Source organism: Haemaphysalis longicornis, unplaced genomic scaffold, assembly GCF_048455015.1.
Source record: "Haemaphysalis longicornis isolate Haplotype H1 unplaced genomic scaffold, Haemaphysalis longicornis Haplotype H1 scaffold_4, whole genome shotgun sequence".
NCBI classification, from domain to species: domain Eukaryota; kingdom Metazoa; phylum Arthropoda; class Arachnida; order Ixodida; family Ixodidae; genus Haemaphysalis; species Haemaphysalis longicornis.
In genome coordinates, this window is record NW_027526361.1 from 144,869,088 (window position 1) to 144,886,445 (window position 17,358).

The following is a 17,358-nucleotide window of genomic DNA, read 5'->3' on the forward strand; positions in this document are numbered from 1 at the left end:
AGACAGACAGACAGACAAAATAAAGGGCTATAAAATAAAATAAAAGCCCAACCCGTACCACATACGTATCACGGGTGACGCCAGTTAAAAATAAAGAAACTGGACCGAAGTCAAAGAGTGTTTTTACGAGAGGAAGAGAAGAAAGAAAGAAGAAAGAAGAGAGATCTATCACGCGAAACCAAGTCAAGGGAGGGGACGGGAGGAAATCAGTGGTATTTTTTAAACTATAATGTGGAAGCTCGGTTATGAGTCAACATGTCGGTTTTCATACGTGTGATCAACGAGAACATCCCCAATGGATTACGCGCCGGACCGAGCGGTCAACAAAGAAGAGGACGACAACATGCAGTTGGCGGAAGAGCCGCGGGTGGAACGCCTGCGTTCGGAAGCGACTCCAAGGCTGTAAGGCGCCAAGGCAGTGCGAGACTCAAAGCTGGAGCAGTTCGTGCTGGGACCTTCGTAGGTCGACTCGGGAATTGCAGGAAGGCTTTTCGGCTGGCGTGCTTGTGTTGCGCAAGCCTCACTCGGATCGGATTCCCCCGCATCCCGTTGCCATGTCGCTCTCGGGCTACCGTTGCCTGGGCAGCCGCTTCTTCACAACTCCCTCTGAGGGGAGCTGTGACACGTCCTCGTGGGGGTTTCCGCCAAATTGACATCGAGGTGGCGCTTTACCTAAAGTCATAGGGCGGCACTTCGCGACCCTCGTAGAACGTTCTATCTTTCCCTCGTATTAGTCCGAGTGCTTTTGTGTAGTGTATTCGTGCCGCAGTAACTTTCTGTGTTAATTTTCTCTCTCATATCCGTGCCGGTTCTTTTCAATTCTAATATTTACTCCGTTCTTTGTGTTCTTGGAAGGAGCGCCAGTACTTTCTCCGATACTACGAATTTAAACGCTAACGTGGCCCACCCTTTTATATACACAAACTTGCATGCATGCATGCATGCATGCATGCATGCATGCATACGCACAGCCAGACAGAATGAAAGGCAGACAAAAAAAGCTTTCTCCGATAATATCTGTTTCCGCCTGAAGAATCCCTCAATTTTTCAGCGGCCTACATCTGACGGGAATATGGAACGGCGGTGCCTCTATGTTCACAAGTTAGTCTGCGTAACACCTCTCCATCACATCATCTTCGGCTTACAGGGATGGGTGGTTTTTTTGCCACCGCTACAAAATGCCTCGTACTATTGCACACTTCCAATTCGCCTTGACTGGTGGAAGTTGCCTGGGTTTTAACGCCCACGGCTACAGTAGCGCTTTCACTCAAACGGCCAGTTATTGCTTTTGCTTTAAACACAGCACAAAACCGTGTCGAGAAGGTGGTCAGGAAGAGAACAAATGTGGATGTGTCGAATTAAGGACACTGTTTTATATATGTGGATGTTGATATTGCAGCAATTAAACAGCAACAAAATTCACTCTGGATGACCCCATGCTGTGTGAAAAATATAACTGCTGCCCCAAGGACTCGGATCAAATCAGGAACGCAGGCGCTGGAAACGTCGATCGATGGGGAGTTGTGAACGTAGACGTCGCCAATGTGGCACTCACAGCTGAGAACGTTCGACTAATGGCTTTAAAAAGGTGGCTATTGATCAGGTATCAACGCAAAACGATATTGACGTGATTATATGTATAAACTCACTTTCTGAAGAATTCTTTGAGCTTGAAAATTTAAACATTTAAAGAGAAAGTCAAGTCAAATATATATTCTAGGGATGAGAAGTATAAACTTGGGGAACAAATAAAAGTTTTCAGCGGCATGAGAATTTAAAGGGACACCGAAGAAAACCAAAGTTGGTCCAGGTAGATAAATTGGAGTTCAAGAAAACGAATATACCAGTTCCTAGGGCAGTACCTACAGAATAACCAATGACTGGCCGGGTGCACTAAGAGTCGCCTTAGGAACAACAGAATGAGATTCGCGTACACAAGTTGTTAACTAAAGATACACGTGAAATCTTTCTTTAGAGGTTAACTTTACGACTCACACAATTATAAATCTACAAGTATATTGAAGCCGTGGAGAAATCAGCAACCTGTCCAGCCGCAGCACCACTGCAGGTTGCGTGGTCATTGCAGGTTCCATTATGTAGCATGCCTGTCACTTGCAATTCTGACAATACCAAAGTTCGCTAGGGCGTGCATCTGTCGAGCCGTAAATTTCCAGTTTTGGGATGAAAGCGCCCATGCACACCCTCTTAACAACAGCATGCAAATGCACACGAATTGCCATTTAGGTGCTCGAACACCCGAGTAACTAGTCAACTTCTAGTACGCTGTACCTTGGCGCCGTTTTAACAATAGGCATTGGACGCTGTTACAAGTGGATCTAACAGATGGCGCACGTGGTTAAGCCGTGTGCTCAGACAGCATGTCAACCTATAGTTTAAAAGCGGACGGGCCGTACACTAGACGTTTGGTCGGTAAATTAAAGGGTCGTGCTAATTAACATTGTTCAACACTATCGTACATCCCACGCGGCATCAAGATTGCCACACACCGAGCGGAAGCTGCGCAGGTGCGGGGTTTGGGCAAGTTGTTTTGTCGTATGCGCCCTGTGCGCGACCAGTGGATCCTCTCACCGCGATGGTTCGCTTAATACGATTTATTGATTGATTGTGGGGTTTAACGCGCCGACGCAACGCAGGCGATGAGGCGCGCCGTAGTGGAGGGCTCCGGATTAATTTTGACCACCTGGGGATCTTTAACGTGCGCCGAAATCTCGTACACACCGGCGTTTTTGCTTTTCACCTCCATCAGAAAAGCGACCGCCGCGGCCGGGAATCGAACCCGCGACCTCGTGCTCAGCAGCGCAACGCCTTAGCCACTGAGCCACGGTTCGCTTAATACGTTTTAGTTTTTCTGCTATACAACACCAGCACCTCACTCACTTCGGGTCGCCGTTTTTGTCACACGAAGCATCGTGCAATGGCCCGAGGGTCGAAGCGCGTTTTTTGTTGGTAATGTCTCTGTAATTAAAGCATCTTTCGCCACCAATAAAATTCTGAGAAGTGTGCGGGGCACTTGAAGTTCCGTCTGAACCAAACTTGCTAGTTGTCTTCACTTTCCTTTTAATGGTTACTGCGAGCTAATAGCCCCAAACCAGGCGGTTAATTTTCGAATACGTAGTGTAATAAAACACATGGGGCTTCAAACACACGTGATTGCTTGTCCGCAAGCATGAAAATGTCACGCACTCTAGCCAACTATGCTTTGCTCAACAATTCCATTCCATGTTTTCTAATGATGAATGGTTGATAAACATCCCACTGCAGGCATGAGAATTGCTACACTGAAGCTGCATATGGGATGAAAGCTTAAGAAAATCACAAAATTATTTTCATTGCCGTACACTTTAGGCACCACCACAAATATAATTAATGAGGTAAAAAATGTCACTAATGCGTCCTATTTGCAAAACTGACGAATGGCGGTGATTTGCACAGTTCTGCATCAGAGTTGTATGAGGGGTCTCCATCATCTATATCCTGCAGATTGTGTCCTGTTTCTCTTGAAAAAAAAAGGCATCGCAATATTTCTGCAACCCTGTCCGCACAAGGAAGTTTTCAGTCATCATTAGGATCTTAGAAGCGTCCGAATTGATTGGCTCGAGAGGTATCCGGTTCTCTGCTCGTGGCAGGCTTTTCCTTGGGTCGCGGTAACAGCTGGCGCTAATATCCGACCAGCCAATGATTCCCTTGGCGTCCCTAATGATGTATCGTCGCTTCATTAGGTACTGTTCACATGGATGACAAGTTGTCTTGTACACTCGTTCCGGTGCTTGTAAAATCTAACAGTAATGGCACCCCTGCAAAAATAGTGTCTTCGAGTGCAACTATAAACAATCTAGCTTAGCGTAAGTTGTGCAAAAACGTAATTTGTGTGGATTCTATTGGTAAGTTGGCGTGAAGACCGCAGAGAACCTATGAAACCAACAATGAGATCTGCTGGAAAACATTACTAGATAACTCCATCGGAAGATTCTTTATTTTTAGGTAAACGGTTAAACAATCATTGTTCAACTTGCTAACATGGTGACACTTTATGTGTTGACGTTCCTGCGGCCAGAAAACGTGGCGTAAACTATTGGCTGGATGTGATCAAAAGCAGCAAGCCAGGAAAGTTCTGATAAATGTTGCATAAGAAATTTTGAGCTTTACATGGAGGTAACCTTTCGAATATCGCGGACACCGGTGCCCAGCTCATTCGCTTCCGCAAGAACTGTACCATGACATTGCTTGATGTAGTGAAAAAGATCGAAAATTGACAGAAGTATCTACAAGACCCTTCGGTTACCTTTACCTAACGACGCATGTCCCTTCGGACTTGTTCAGCATGAAGCACGGTTCCGAGAATATGCGACCCTGTTCTTGGTCTAAAATGTCACAATTTGGTACCCAAACCTGGATTCAACTCTTACAGTAGCCAAGCAGTGGGTTATTTAGTACACCGCGCAAAAAGCACTTTTGGATACGTGTCTTGGGTGGACTCCTTATATTTCGCCGTGAATACATGACCCCGACACCCACGAGCCCGACTTGCAAGAAGCCGTTTACCATGCTTCCGCGCGTACAAATTGACAAATTGCACTGGTTTACTTGGACCCTTCAACAATAAAATCGCCAATGGCGAAGTCACAGTAACCTTTTATTACGGCCAAACTCCTGCTATATAAATATTCATCTTCTATAGCCCACAAGCAAATATTTGCCTCCATACGGAAAACCGGCCAGCTCTTCAAGCAGAGAAGCTTGCAGGAAAACAGCTTTAAAAGGGTCATGGTTTGGGCCTGTTGGTGATGCATAATTGGAACTGAAAGCTCAAATTAGGCACGGACAAAGAAAGGGGACAACAGGACGAGCGCTAACTACCAACAAAATGCATCTGGAAAAAACCACCATATATACATGCCAGGCTTTCCACTTGCATATCACCACACATGCGCAGAGACACTTATAATCGCCTGATATAACAGAGTTCTTTTTGAGAAAGGGATACAGATGGTGTGCTCATGAATTGAGACTGCAACCTATCTATTTTGTCAGCTTCTATAATTTCTCTTGTTAATCTATCTTTATTCTTGCCGATTATGATGCATTTGTCCAAGACTGGTTTGCAGTGCGGTTTGTGATGACACATGAAACAGTGATGCGCTAACCATCCACCACTCCCGTTTTTGACATTGCCAGAGTGCTCGCGAAGATGGTCATTAACACAGCGACCAATCTGCCCAATGTAACGTTTGCCGCAAGAAAGAGGAAATTTATATATCACGTTTTGTGTGCATGTTGTGCGCTTACATTTATGTTTGTACCGAAACGGCTAGAGCGTTAACCCCAGGGATTGCTCATTATGCATAACTTGCCCAGTTTTTCTGGGGCAGAAAAAACCACTCTAGTATTGGCACGTCCGGCAATTTTCTTCAAGTTGTGGGAAATATTGTGAAGGTAAGGTATACCTGCATACTTTGGACGGTTTTTGAGTGAGGCCGGCAGCTCTCCCTTCGTTCGGGCTCGCAACGTTTTGAGCAGGGACTCAGCAACAGCGATTTGCAACAGAGCGGGATACCCCGAGTTGAACAATCTTAGTGAATGTCGACGGAGGGTAGCCTCCGGCAACAATCGCAAAGATTGTTGCCGTGCCAATATTAGAGTGTTTTTTTCTGCCCCAGAAAAACTGGGCAAGTTATGGATATTGAGCAATCCCTGGGGTAAACGCTCTAGCCGTTGGGGTAGAAAACATAAATGTAAGCGCACAACATGCACAGAAAACGTGGTATACGAATTTTCTCTTTCTTGCGGCAAAGGTTACATTGGGCAGACTGGTCGCTGTGTTAGTGACCGGCCTCGCGAGCACTCTGGCGATGTCAAAAACGGGAGTGGCGGATGGTTAGCACATCACTGTTCCACGTGTCACCACAAACCGCTCTGCGAACCGCTCTTCGACAAATGTATCATTATCGGCAAGAATAAAGATAGATAAACAAAAGAAATTATAGAAGCTGAAAAAAAAAGATAGGTTGCAGTCTCAATGCGCGAGCACACCATCTGTATCCCTTTCTCAAAAAGAACTCTGTTATCCCAGTCGATTATAAGTGTCTCCGAGCATGTGTGGTGATACGCTAGTGGAAAGCGTGGCATGTATATATTGGGGTTTCTTCCAAATACATTTTGTTGATAGTTAGCGCTCGTCCGGTTGTCACCTTTCGTTGTCCGTGCCTAATTTGCGCTTTCAGTTCCAATTATAAAACAGCTTTGCTAGACTGCCAACGCGAACATTCTGGGAGAGGGTGGAAATCCTGATCTCTTTGATACATCCCGCCGCCACTAACTCTGATGTTCTGATTAATATAGTGAACTGCGGTTTGGCATATGATACCGGCATCGTTTTGGAACAGCACTAAAGACACAAGAAATTGAAAAAGAATGCAGTAGTGCATCACGAAGGGCATGCAGTTCGCAGTGCCTTGAATGCAATTATATTAATTTTATTTTGTACTGTCAGCTACACCCGCCGAGGTTGGGCACTTTCGCGTGGCTCCTGGAAAGCCGTGCTGCGCAAGCGCGGAACGTGGCGGCCCGGTCCACTTGATTGCCATGCGAGGGGAGGCCGGTGTGCAACCGATGGCTCGTGCATCGTGCTCCGCAAGCGCGACACGTGGCAGCCTGGTGAACTTCATGATCATGCCAGGGGTGGCTGGGTGTAGTTCTAATGACTCGTGCGTCGCAGCAACACCAGCAATGCATGTGGAACCACACCCCACGCGTCCTGCGTCTTGGACGACCTCGGTTCCGCACGTGGAGGCCCGGTCCACTTAATGATCATGCGAGAGGTGGCCGGGTGCGGAACCGATGGCTCGTGTGTCGCAGCAACACCGTCGTGCGCCTGTGGAACCAGCTTAGCTCGGGAGTGATTGGTGACGCTGCGCCGCAGCCGCGTGATAAATATACCGCTGTCACACAACGAATATACCGTGTGTGTCATTGAAGCAGCAGTTAGCATGCTAATCAAGCTAATTCTAGAAAGCGAGGACAGCTAAGAATAACGAGTTGAACCTTACCTCACGCTACGTATATCCTAGCATAACCGATCTAAGCCAGTGCTAATTTTTAGCCCAACAAAATTGGCAAAAGGCGATAAAGTTTAGTAGTTGGTCATGGGATCATAGAAAAAGGGGACGTTATTATTGCAAATGAACAAAATGCGGAACAGTAGCTATTGTGTGTGCAATATATATTTTCCCGATTCACGTTATCATATGTAACTAGAGGCGATTTTCCACCCTCCGTTACTTGTACTCGATTTTGAAACGTTATGGCGTTTTCCTTTCAAGGCGGTTTTTACGGAGTAGAACAGTAGAATAATGAACAAAAACCCTGCAGCAAAAATGTTTTCCACTTTTGAGCTTCGTGTATTCAAGAAAAAATGAGGTTTGGGTTTTTGACCACTGCTTCCCTGAATGACTGAGGACAGTGACGCAAAGCTCAGAGGTGTGAATAGCTCTCTGGAGAATTCCTTGTTAAGGTACAGTGACCCCATTTTTCACACTCAACAGAGCAACCTGTCGCCTCACAAGGAGCGCTCGCACCTGTTTTGTAATATATTTGGCCTTGAGCCCATTCCTGGTCTTATTTCGCTTCATTGTACCGCCTCTTTTCTCGTATGAGATAGCGAAGAGGTCGAAAATGTATCATATCTTGCAAAAGAAACGTCTCCCCCGCTTGACGACCAGAGAAAGAGATTGCAATTTATACCCTTCGAAGCAAATTCGCTGCAGTTATTATATGGTTTAGTTAAATATAGCAAGTATTATTTGGTAATTCTGGAAATAGAAATTACGGAAGATGGTGCCGCTGAAACTCCGAAAACACAACTTCTGAACAATTAAGAACCTGAACGTACCGGAGTTACGTTACTTCGCCAAAGTTAGCTTAATGCATTTGTGTCCAACCAAATCATGTTTTCTTTTCTGGAACTGTTCGTGAAAGAAACTAGAGAAGAGGTTTCGCTGGTTGAAACGGTGCAAACTTAACAAAGGTGTTTTTACCCTCCCTAGTTTGCAGCAATCAGCCACACCGCGGATATCCTGTTATATGTTTAAGCGTAACCAAACAAACCCCGTACATGTATAATGTATGCAGAGTCATTAACCAATGAGACGCGACCAGGGAAATACGAACCAGAACGAACTAGGTGTAATGATGGCGTGCTATTGATATATTTGAAAAGCCACATTTCCCAACTTTGTTACTGCAACCACGTCACGCGTCAATTTGACTCTAATGGACGAAACCTGCGCTTCTTGTATGTTCTGGTTTATCTTCTCGTAACCGCGTTTCATTTGTTCATGACAGTAAGTGGAGTTTCCCCCAGCACCAGAACTATTATAACGCAAACTCCATTGACTAGGTTTTTTGGAAGCCAAAGTGTGCGATGTCGGTTAGGCTAACATCTAAATAAGGCGGAGACAGCATAAAATAATACACTAAATGACTTTTTAAAAAACACCAGTAACAGAACAACGAATCATATTAGGAATGGTCACAATTCGCCGCAAAGCCCTATTCGGGTGTATTTACCACTCATCACAGGGTAGCGCGGTTGATCTCGAGCAACACCTGTACATTAGTGATTTCACCATAACACCCGTGCGTATGATTTTTGGGGTATGTAACGTAAGCGTGTAATAAAATTTGTCTGCAGTTATTCACTGCCGCGCATCTTATTCCACCTTTGTAGCTTCCGGACTTAAAATGCCTTAACGTGTTTTTTAAGAAGACGTTTATTGACTCTAGTAAAAGAGGAAGGTTACAAGAATAGAAATATCGAGAAGAGGGTCCCATAGCTTACACTGCACCGGCACCCTCAGTATATAATTACAAAAAAATACAGCGAATGCCGCCAAAGACAGATTAAATAGTCACAAATCGCAGTGTTAGACATCTAGAGATAAAGTAACAAAATAGGAATACAAACATAGAAATTATCTCATAACATTACTAGGGTGGCTCAATAAAAGGAAAGAACGAGAAAAAATACGAAGGAAAAAAGGAAAGCAGTGAAGAAAAACAGAAAAGAAGAAACTGAACACAATACACTATGTTGTATATGTCAAGTCACAATTTTAAACTGAACAACAATTTGATATGTGAAAGATAAACGAATAGACTAACCAGCGCATCTAAGCGACATCTCCAAACAATTTTTACCTAGAGAAAAAAAACTAACGCATTTTAGCGGGTGAGTATTGCACAGCTAGAAAAAAAAAATGAAGAATAGAGAACAAGCAAAATGAATTGTAATGTAGCTGACACTCAAGGAAAAAAAATTATCCCATTAGCCATACAGAACCACAAACACACAATTGCAAAACAAAATCGCCAACAAACAAGCTTGCAATAACAAAAAAAAACACAATAGCATTGCTTGCGCGATTTGGTTTAGCATAAAGCTCTAGACTGGGCTAGTTGGTAATTCATAGTAATCAAATTTAGCGCAACAGAAACACACAGGAGGTAAATAATACGCATGGACGAGCGCTCACTTCCAAATATTTCTTTATTCACATGACGGCAAATATACATGCCTAGCCTTAGCAGGAACAATGAAAACAGGAAACACAAAACGAAAACAAAAATGCTGACAAAAAAAGAGCGAGTACACCCAGAACGCGCCAAACATTTTGACAATGAGAGTGGCCTTCCGGTATAGCATCACATTGCAGGAAATGTAGTGCACGGTCAGATAATGCAACCGACGGTTCGCTGACACAGTCGTTCCGTTCCCGCGACATTTGAGCTGCCTCACTGATTTAGCACGCTTGCTTGTCCTAAATTATCTCGACTACTGTGGTGCCAGGGAACTCCGCAGTGCAACTCCTGCACGTGTTGACATGCTGTGCCAAAAAACCTTAATTGCCATTATGCACATTGGCATGCTCGCTTAGGCGCTCATTGAGGCATATGCCAATCTGTGCCACGTAGCTCACGCCGCACGACGAAGGAATTCTGTAGGCTACATTTTGAACAGATTCTACGAACTGTGCTCGGTGTTTGACAGCGCATTTGACCCCACGTCGCTTTACGGGACCAGTACTGCTAGCCAGCTAGGACAACTTATCAGGAGTGCTGAAAACGACATTCACGTTAACACGTTGTCCCATGTTCTTAAGTAGAAGGGACACGGAGTGCATATACGGAATTACAGCCGCTCTCTCTCGTGTTTCCGCTGTAGCTTGACCTTGTATGCCGCAGGCAGTGCCCCTGCAATTCTGTTTCCTTCACAATGTCTCGGCTACAGAGACATGCAATAGGCGAGGGGGTACCTTGCTCCGCCTAGGCGCTCCGTCTGAGCCAGGAGACTGGCGAACAAGGCGTGGTGGCAAGACCTCTGCAAAGCATTCGAAAAACATGTCTGCACAATTGCTCTCTTAACAAGTTTGCTGTGAGCTGATGTGAACGGCAGAATGGGCTTCTGCGCGCGAGGCTCATAACGCCAGCACGTGTGGTTCTCAAGGAAGCGAATCCTCAGGTCTAGCAAGCACATGTTGTCACCGTCCGGCATCTTGTAAGTATGTGATAAACTCAGGGTTCGGTGGCGGGAACCACGAGACGTGTACGCAAGATCAATGACGACAGAGGTGACAACACGAAGGTGAAGCGGGTAGATGCAATATATTGCAGAGAGCGGAAACAGGGGGGTATGCAGAACGGGACGGAAAAATAAGAACAAAACAGAGAAATAAAGGAATGAAACGCAAAGGGAGAGGAAACCGCAACTAAATTCTTCACGTCGCTGTTCGGTGGTGATTCGGGAAAAACCGCACAAGCGGGAAGCAAAACTAGAACAGCCTCACTCGTGCAGTCCGTTGTGACTCGGTCGCGAGTGGCTCGATGGCTACGCGCTAACCGGAACGAAGGCGAAGCCACCAGGCGCAGCAAAAGCGGCAGGAGAGGGATCCCGGCGCTGTTGCCCGGTGCAGTAACGGATCCGGCTGGTGACCAGGAGGTACCTGGCGATGTCCCGGCGCGGTCGCACGGGCGCCGTCAATGGGTGTATTCGCAGCTGATGCAGGCGCACCCCGAACGCTTGTCCGCCCCAAGAGCCCGGTCGCGTTCCTCTCCTCTTCCTCTTCTCTGGAGGCGCATACCCATTAGGGAGCGATAGGCCTCGGCTCCTTCCGCTGTTTCTTTCTTTTTGTTTTCTGCGCCGGTTTCATTCCTGGAGCTCATCACATTACCCCCGGCTTTAGAAAGTGTTTTGGGGTGACGCCACACACACACTTTCAGAAGACTCCCGTGGGCGAAAGGTGGTCCAGGAAAATAAAATAAAAGCACTGTTCGCACAGTCAACAGATTTCGTAAACCAGCCGTAAACCAATCGAGGAAGAGCTTATATGCCCAACCAGATGTTCAGGTTGGGGGGCGACCACTGTAGGGCCCTTCTCCCAGGCGTAGCACCCCTAAGAAAGCCCGGGTACCAGGGGCCGGGGGAGCGCCTGTACCCTGTTTAACCGGTGGGTGTCCGGCGGTGGGGTTTGAACCAGCCACCTCCCGCAGCCGAGACGGGTGCCCAAACCACTAGGCCACGGCTGCGGTAGGTGGCTTGTTAGGGCGAGAGGTCCGTGCTACCGCACCGGGACGTCGCCAGTGAACACCGCATTACGGGGGCCGTGCCATAGGGACCGGGCAGCTGGACGGGTGGCGCCATCACTCGGTGCTCCCGTCGTCAGTTGAATGAGGCGGTGCATTGGACTACACAGCCTCCCGTTGTTTTTGTCGTGTTTGCTACGGTGCTTTGAACGTTTTGGTGGTGTTGTGAGCGTTTATGTGCGGTGAAACAAAGTCTAGACAGATGTGTTGGGTTCTTAGATGTAGTAATGACTACGTAAACTTGTCGGGCGATTCTAAAGTTGGGTATTGGCTGCAATGGCATGAGCGCTTTTTGCAGCGATCGGCGCTTGGCTACACCCGTTCTGAGTACGAATAAAACTGCCATTAGTAGTATTATTTTTTTCTTAAATGCACTAACGGCTACGAAAACTTATTGGATGCTTGTAAGGTTGGGAATGGGCTACATTGAAACGAGCGCTTTTTGCAGCGCTCTGCGCCTGGCTCCGCGCGATCGGAGTAGGAATAAAACTATTAGCAATAATATTATTAATTTCTACCACTTTAAATTATCTTCACTGGTTTCAATGACTATGGTTTCCACGCCAGCCTTAGCGCTGGGATACCTCGATACGTGTGCTTTAAATAGAAAGGCACCTGCATACGAGATGGATTACCGTGTAGCCGTAGAAATGTTGCGGTAGTTTACACTTTCTGTAACCGTGAGCTTTGTACCTTCGGGTTTGGTGAGTGACACTGTGGCCGCATGGGAGCCTGAAAGCCGAAGTGGAAATCCCACATTTGTGGTGGTCATTTTATCAAGAGCCAAAGTTATTCACCAACTCAACAGCCCAAGCTACAAACCATCCCTCCTCGCCTTCCCGTTTTACCACCTGCGTAGAATAAAGGCTGGCACCGATAGTTAAAAAATGTGGCAGTGTTAACGTCAGCCGGTGTTTTTTAATGGTTAAGTATTCTTTACGGAGTACCTAAAAAAATTGTGTAATGCTTGGTGAAGACAGCAAAAACGCGCGATTAGTTGCCTCAAATATGGGTGCATCAGCCCGAGTCTTCCAGCACACACACATTTCCGACGCGCTGGACAAAGTTCAGATTTGGAGAGGGGGGCATGGAAGTTCAAAATTAAACAGCAAAATCATCTAGCCCTCCGTCTAATGCTTATGATGGTTGAACGCAAAGCTGCGAAATCGAATGGGAAATGATCAGTCAAAGACGTTGCGATCAAAAGAACAAACTTTTTGCTGGTCAAATTCTACGCTCAACTAGTCAAAGTTTAAATCCAGAAGGCAACCAAGGAAACCCATACGATAGAGCTTTGCGATAAACCCTCATCGTCGTTAGACGAAGGTGAGCATAATTTTACAAGCGTAGGTGGCAGCTTGTAAACCGACCAGAGCATGCAGTTGTGAAGCTGAGTACAGGTTTCGGGCACCCTCCTGTCTTGCGTCGTTCAGCTACGCAGGGATTGGTTTTTCAAAACCATTTACCAACTAGCCAGCAACCATTGCAATTCTTGTAAAGCAATGCTTCTCCACGACAAGCAATAACGTTCTACTATCATGAGGTATTTATTCTATCAACGGTTCCCGATGACTGTAGTAAGAACATTTCTGTGAAATTAAACACGTTTCAGCCGTAGGTAATGAAGTTACAGAAGCGTCGTCTATCAAAATTTCTGTTTTGAGGTAAATCTTAGAAGACTTCCCCCAACTTCGTCTTTCGCTTGTGCACGACGTCGACGCCGTTTCGTCATCAACTGCCCAAGACCAGCGCCGCAGCATTCCTAGATCGGTTGCACACACAGGCTTTGTGGGGGTATTTAGCTGCAGTATACTCCTCGATACGGGAAAGTGCATGCAGGCATCAAACAATTGCATGAAGCAACGAACTTTCACTTCCAGCTTGACTTCCAGCTTGGCGCATTGAGCGTCGTCTGCTATTCGTAAATACTGACTATGGGCGTAAATCACACACATGGCATGCCTCGTAAACGTCACATCTACGCTCAAGATTTACCGATCTGAAAAATGCACGTGGGGTTACGTACGCTTTGCAAGCCGCACCACAGAAAAACGACAGAAAGCCATGAACAGTTACGCTGCGCTGACCACCACCGGCATTCGACTGACGAGCGGTTTGCCACGGGAGGCGCTGTTCGCTGAAGCGACGGTGGTGCCATACAACGGCCGCCCGGTCCCTATAGCGCCGGTCGCTCGTACCCGCTACCACACCGGGCACCCGTGCCTTGCGCCGGGGAGTCTGGCCATCAACCCTCAGGCGGGGCCGCCATCGGTTCGAGCGGACCACCCGTCGGAGCCGCCGCCCCTGCCTGCCTGTCTTGGGCCTCCGGGCGAGAGGTCCGTGCTGCCGCGCCGGGCCGCCTCGTGTTCCTGCTGGGCTGCGCCACCGGATCGGGCCACGTGTGGTTCGAGTGACGTGGGGCCAGCCAAACGGGACCAGCACGTCGGCGACCCTCGGCTAGTGTGACTGCGACAATCCATGTGAGCCCAGTCCAGATTGCACGCGTATGTTGGGCGTTCGCTACCCTCGCTGAACTGGGACTTGCGCGGGACTGTTAGAAGGTGAAGGACTGAATCCCGCTTGTTGTTTTTCTCCTTTTTCATTTGCGTTTGCCCCGTGTGTAAGGTTTTGTTTTCTTCCCGTTTTGACCCATGACCCATTTGAGCTGTTTTTGTCGCATAATACATAGCTCCTACGTTTCCACTTCGTGTTGTGGCCTCTGTCGTCATTGATTCCGTGTGCACGCCTCGTGGTTCCCACCACCGAACCCTGAGTTGATCACAATTAGCGTCTGCGACAGGACCTCTTCAATAACATCTCGAAGAGGTCACGAGGCTTGTCCAAGAGGCGTGGGGACAGAGGACCGACATGGAGGTGGAAAAGTTAGTGGCCAGCGGAAAGGAGGTGGGAATACGCGATGCCGAGCTGCGGGAATGGGTTAAATCGGAGCAGGACCGGTTTCGCAAAGAAATAGCGGCAGAACGGGAAGCTCTGAAGGTCGCACCAGAGCTGGAACGCGCTAAGCAAGAGAGCCTGAGGCTCAGCTTAAGGCTACAGGAAGGCGCGCAAAATAGCCCACAAGCTGAGGGCTCCGTGGCAGCCCAACATAACTCCGTCATGTCGACGAGCCCACACAACTTTATTTCCCCATTTGATGCGCGCAGGGACGACCTGGACGAATACCTCCTAAGGTTTGTGAGGGTCGCTGCAGCTCAAAAATGGCCCGAAGATAAATGGGCCGTCGGATTGAGCACATGCCTCACCGGAGATGCGCTCGCCGTTATCGGGAGGATGACGCCAGAAGATTCTCTGGACTACCAAAGAGTCAAGCTGGCGCTCCTTCAGCGGTTTCGTTTAACCCCTCAAGGGTACAATGACAAATTCCGCCAGGCTAAAGCTAAGGACGGTGAAACGGGAACTCAGTTTGCGACGCGACTTTCCGGTTATTTTGACCGATGGCTCGAAACGTCTGGGGTTCCCAAGGCGTTCGAAGCGTTACGCGACAATATGATCGCGGAGCAATTTTCCAAGTGTTGCTCGTCCCAGCTGGCCATTTTCATTAAGGAAAAAGACTGCAAGTCGACCAAAGAAATGGCTGAAGCTTGCGATCGCTTCCTTGAAGCACAGGCTCTCACAAACTTGGGAAAGACCAGGGACGAAACAAAAGAGTCGCAAGCAGACTTGCCTTCCAAGAGACCTCCCACCTGCTTTTTATGTGGAAAAGCTGGTCAAAGCGCGCCTAACTGCAGAGTTGCCGGCCACAACATCCGCTGTGAAAATTGCCGAAAACAAGGCCACCATGCAGACCGCTGTCGCTCTAAGTCTCCTGATAGGGAGCAGGTGCCGGCTTGCGCTATTGAGAAGGGTTGTCACGACAACACGCAACGGCACCACGGTAATAAAGGCACATTTGCACCAACACCTGCCCACCATAAGAAGCTAAGCCAGCTCCAAACGAGCAATGCTGCAAGGCGTATGCCTGTTGTAACCGGTGATATCTACGGACAACAAGTTTCCGCTGTAAGAGACACCGGCAGAAACGCCGTCATCATGCGACGAGACCTCGTCCCTGATAGTTGCCTTACAGGCCGTGCATCAACCGTCCGTTTTGTGGACAATACGACAAGGAGACCTGAAGAGGCTTTTATCCACGTGGATACACCGTACTTCACTGGAAAAGTCCTGGCCAAATGCATGGCTGATCCCTTGTGCGACCTTACACTTGGAAACGTACCAGGCATTAGGCACCCGAGCAGGCCAAACCCTTCATGAAAGCCACAGCAACCAAGGCATCCAGCGACTCCAGCAGTGCTCGGTGGTAAAGCACATCTTTTTTCGGCCGATGAGAACACCAGCCACGTCCATACAAGGTGCAGCATAACCGGCCAGCAAGTCCCCATCATGTTCGCCGGTGTTACAACAAAAGAGATGCGCCAACAGCAGTAGCTGGACAAGACGCTAGACAACTGCATGAAGATGGCATCGGCAGAGTCCTCTTCCGATTAAGAGAACCCCTGCAAGTTTGTTTGGCAAAAGGGGCTGTTGTACCGTCGGTACTCGTTTGCATCTGGCCGCCCCATACAGCAACTTGTAATTCCGCATCCTTTTAGAGACGCGGTAATGAAGAAGGCCCATAAAGGAGTACCAGGTCATCATAGATTCCTAAAAACAACTAAAAGAATTCTCCAGGAATTTTATTGGCCAAATGTTTACGCCGAGGTCCAAAAATTTCTTAGGACCTGTGAGCCGTGCAAGACGGCACATCTGAAAAGTGAAGTGGGCGTCACTTCTTTGAAAAGATGCCGACTGTTGGCCTGTGCGTAACAGAAAGTACGGTTTCAAGGAAAATGACAAGCCTATAGCGCACATACGGACCACGATGAGCGTAAGCATCTGTGCCCTAAGGTCAACATTTTCAACCTTGTTTTGGCGTCTCAGGAGTGAGCTGTCATGGTCTCCAGACGATGCTTACTGCCGGTTCGCAAAATCCGTTGACCCTGCAAACATTCTTTTGTTTTCTTTCCCTGCCCCACTTTTCACCCACCGGTGTCTTCTGAAAGTGTGTGTGTGGCTTCACCCCCAAAACACTTTCCAAAGCCGGGGGGAGTGTAATGGAGCCGCCAATCCCCGAAGGGGTATGCTCGCAATTACAGGACAATAATGCCCCGGTGCGCGAGCGCGTGAGCGGATGGAAAGCGACGGGGACAACCATCGGTCGGCGGAAGCTCGGTGTGTGCTTGGACAGCACCGAACGTGATCTACACCCCCCGACGGCGCGCGTGCTACCGCGCCGGGACGTCGCCAGTGAACGCCGCATTACGGGGGCCGTGCCCTAGCACCGGTCGCTCGTACCCACTACCACACCGGGCACCCGTGCCTTGCGCCGGGGAGTCTGGCCATCAACCCTCAGGCGGGGCCGCCATCGGTTTGAGAGGACCACCCGTCGGAGCCGCCGCCCCTGCCTGCCTCTCTTGGGCCTCCGGGCGAGAGGTCCGCGCTACCGCGCCGGGCCGCCTCGTGTTCCTGCTGGGCTGCGTCACCGGATCGGGCCACGTGTGGTTCGAGTGACGTGGGGCCAGCCAAACGGGATGAGCACGCCTGCGACCCTCGGCTAGTGTGACTGCGACAATCCATGTGAGCCCAGTCCAGATTGCACGCGTATGTTGAGCGTTCGCTACCCTCGCTGAACTTGTACTTGCG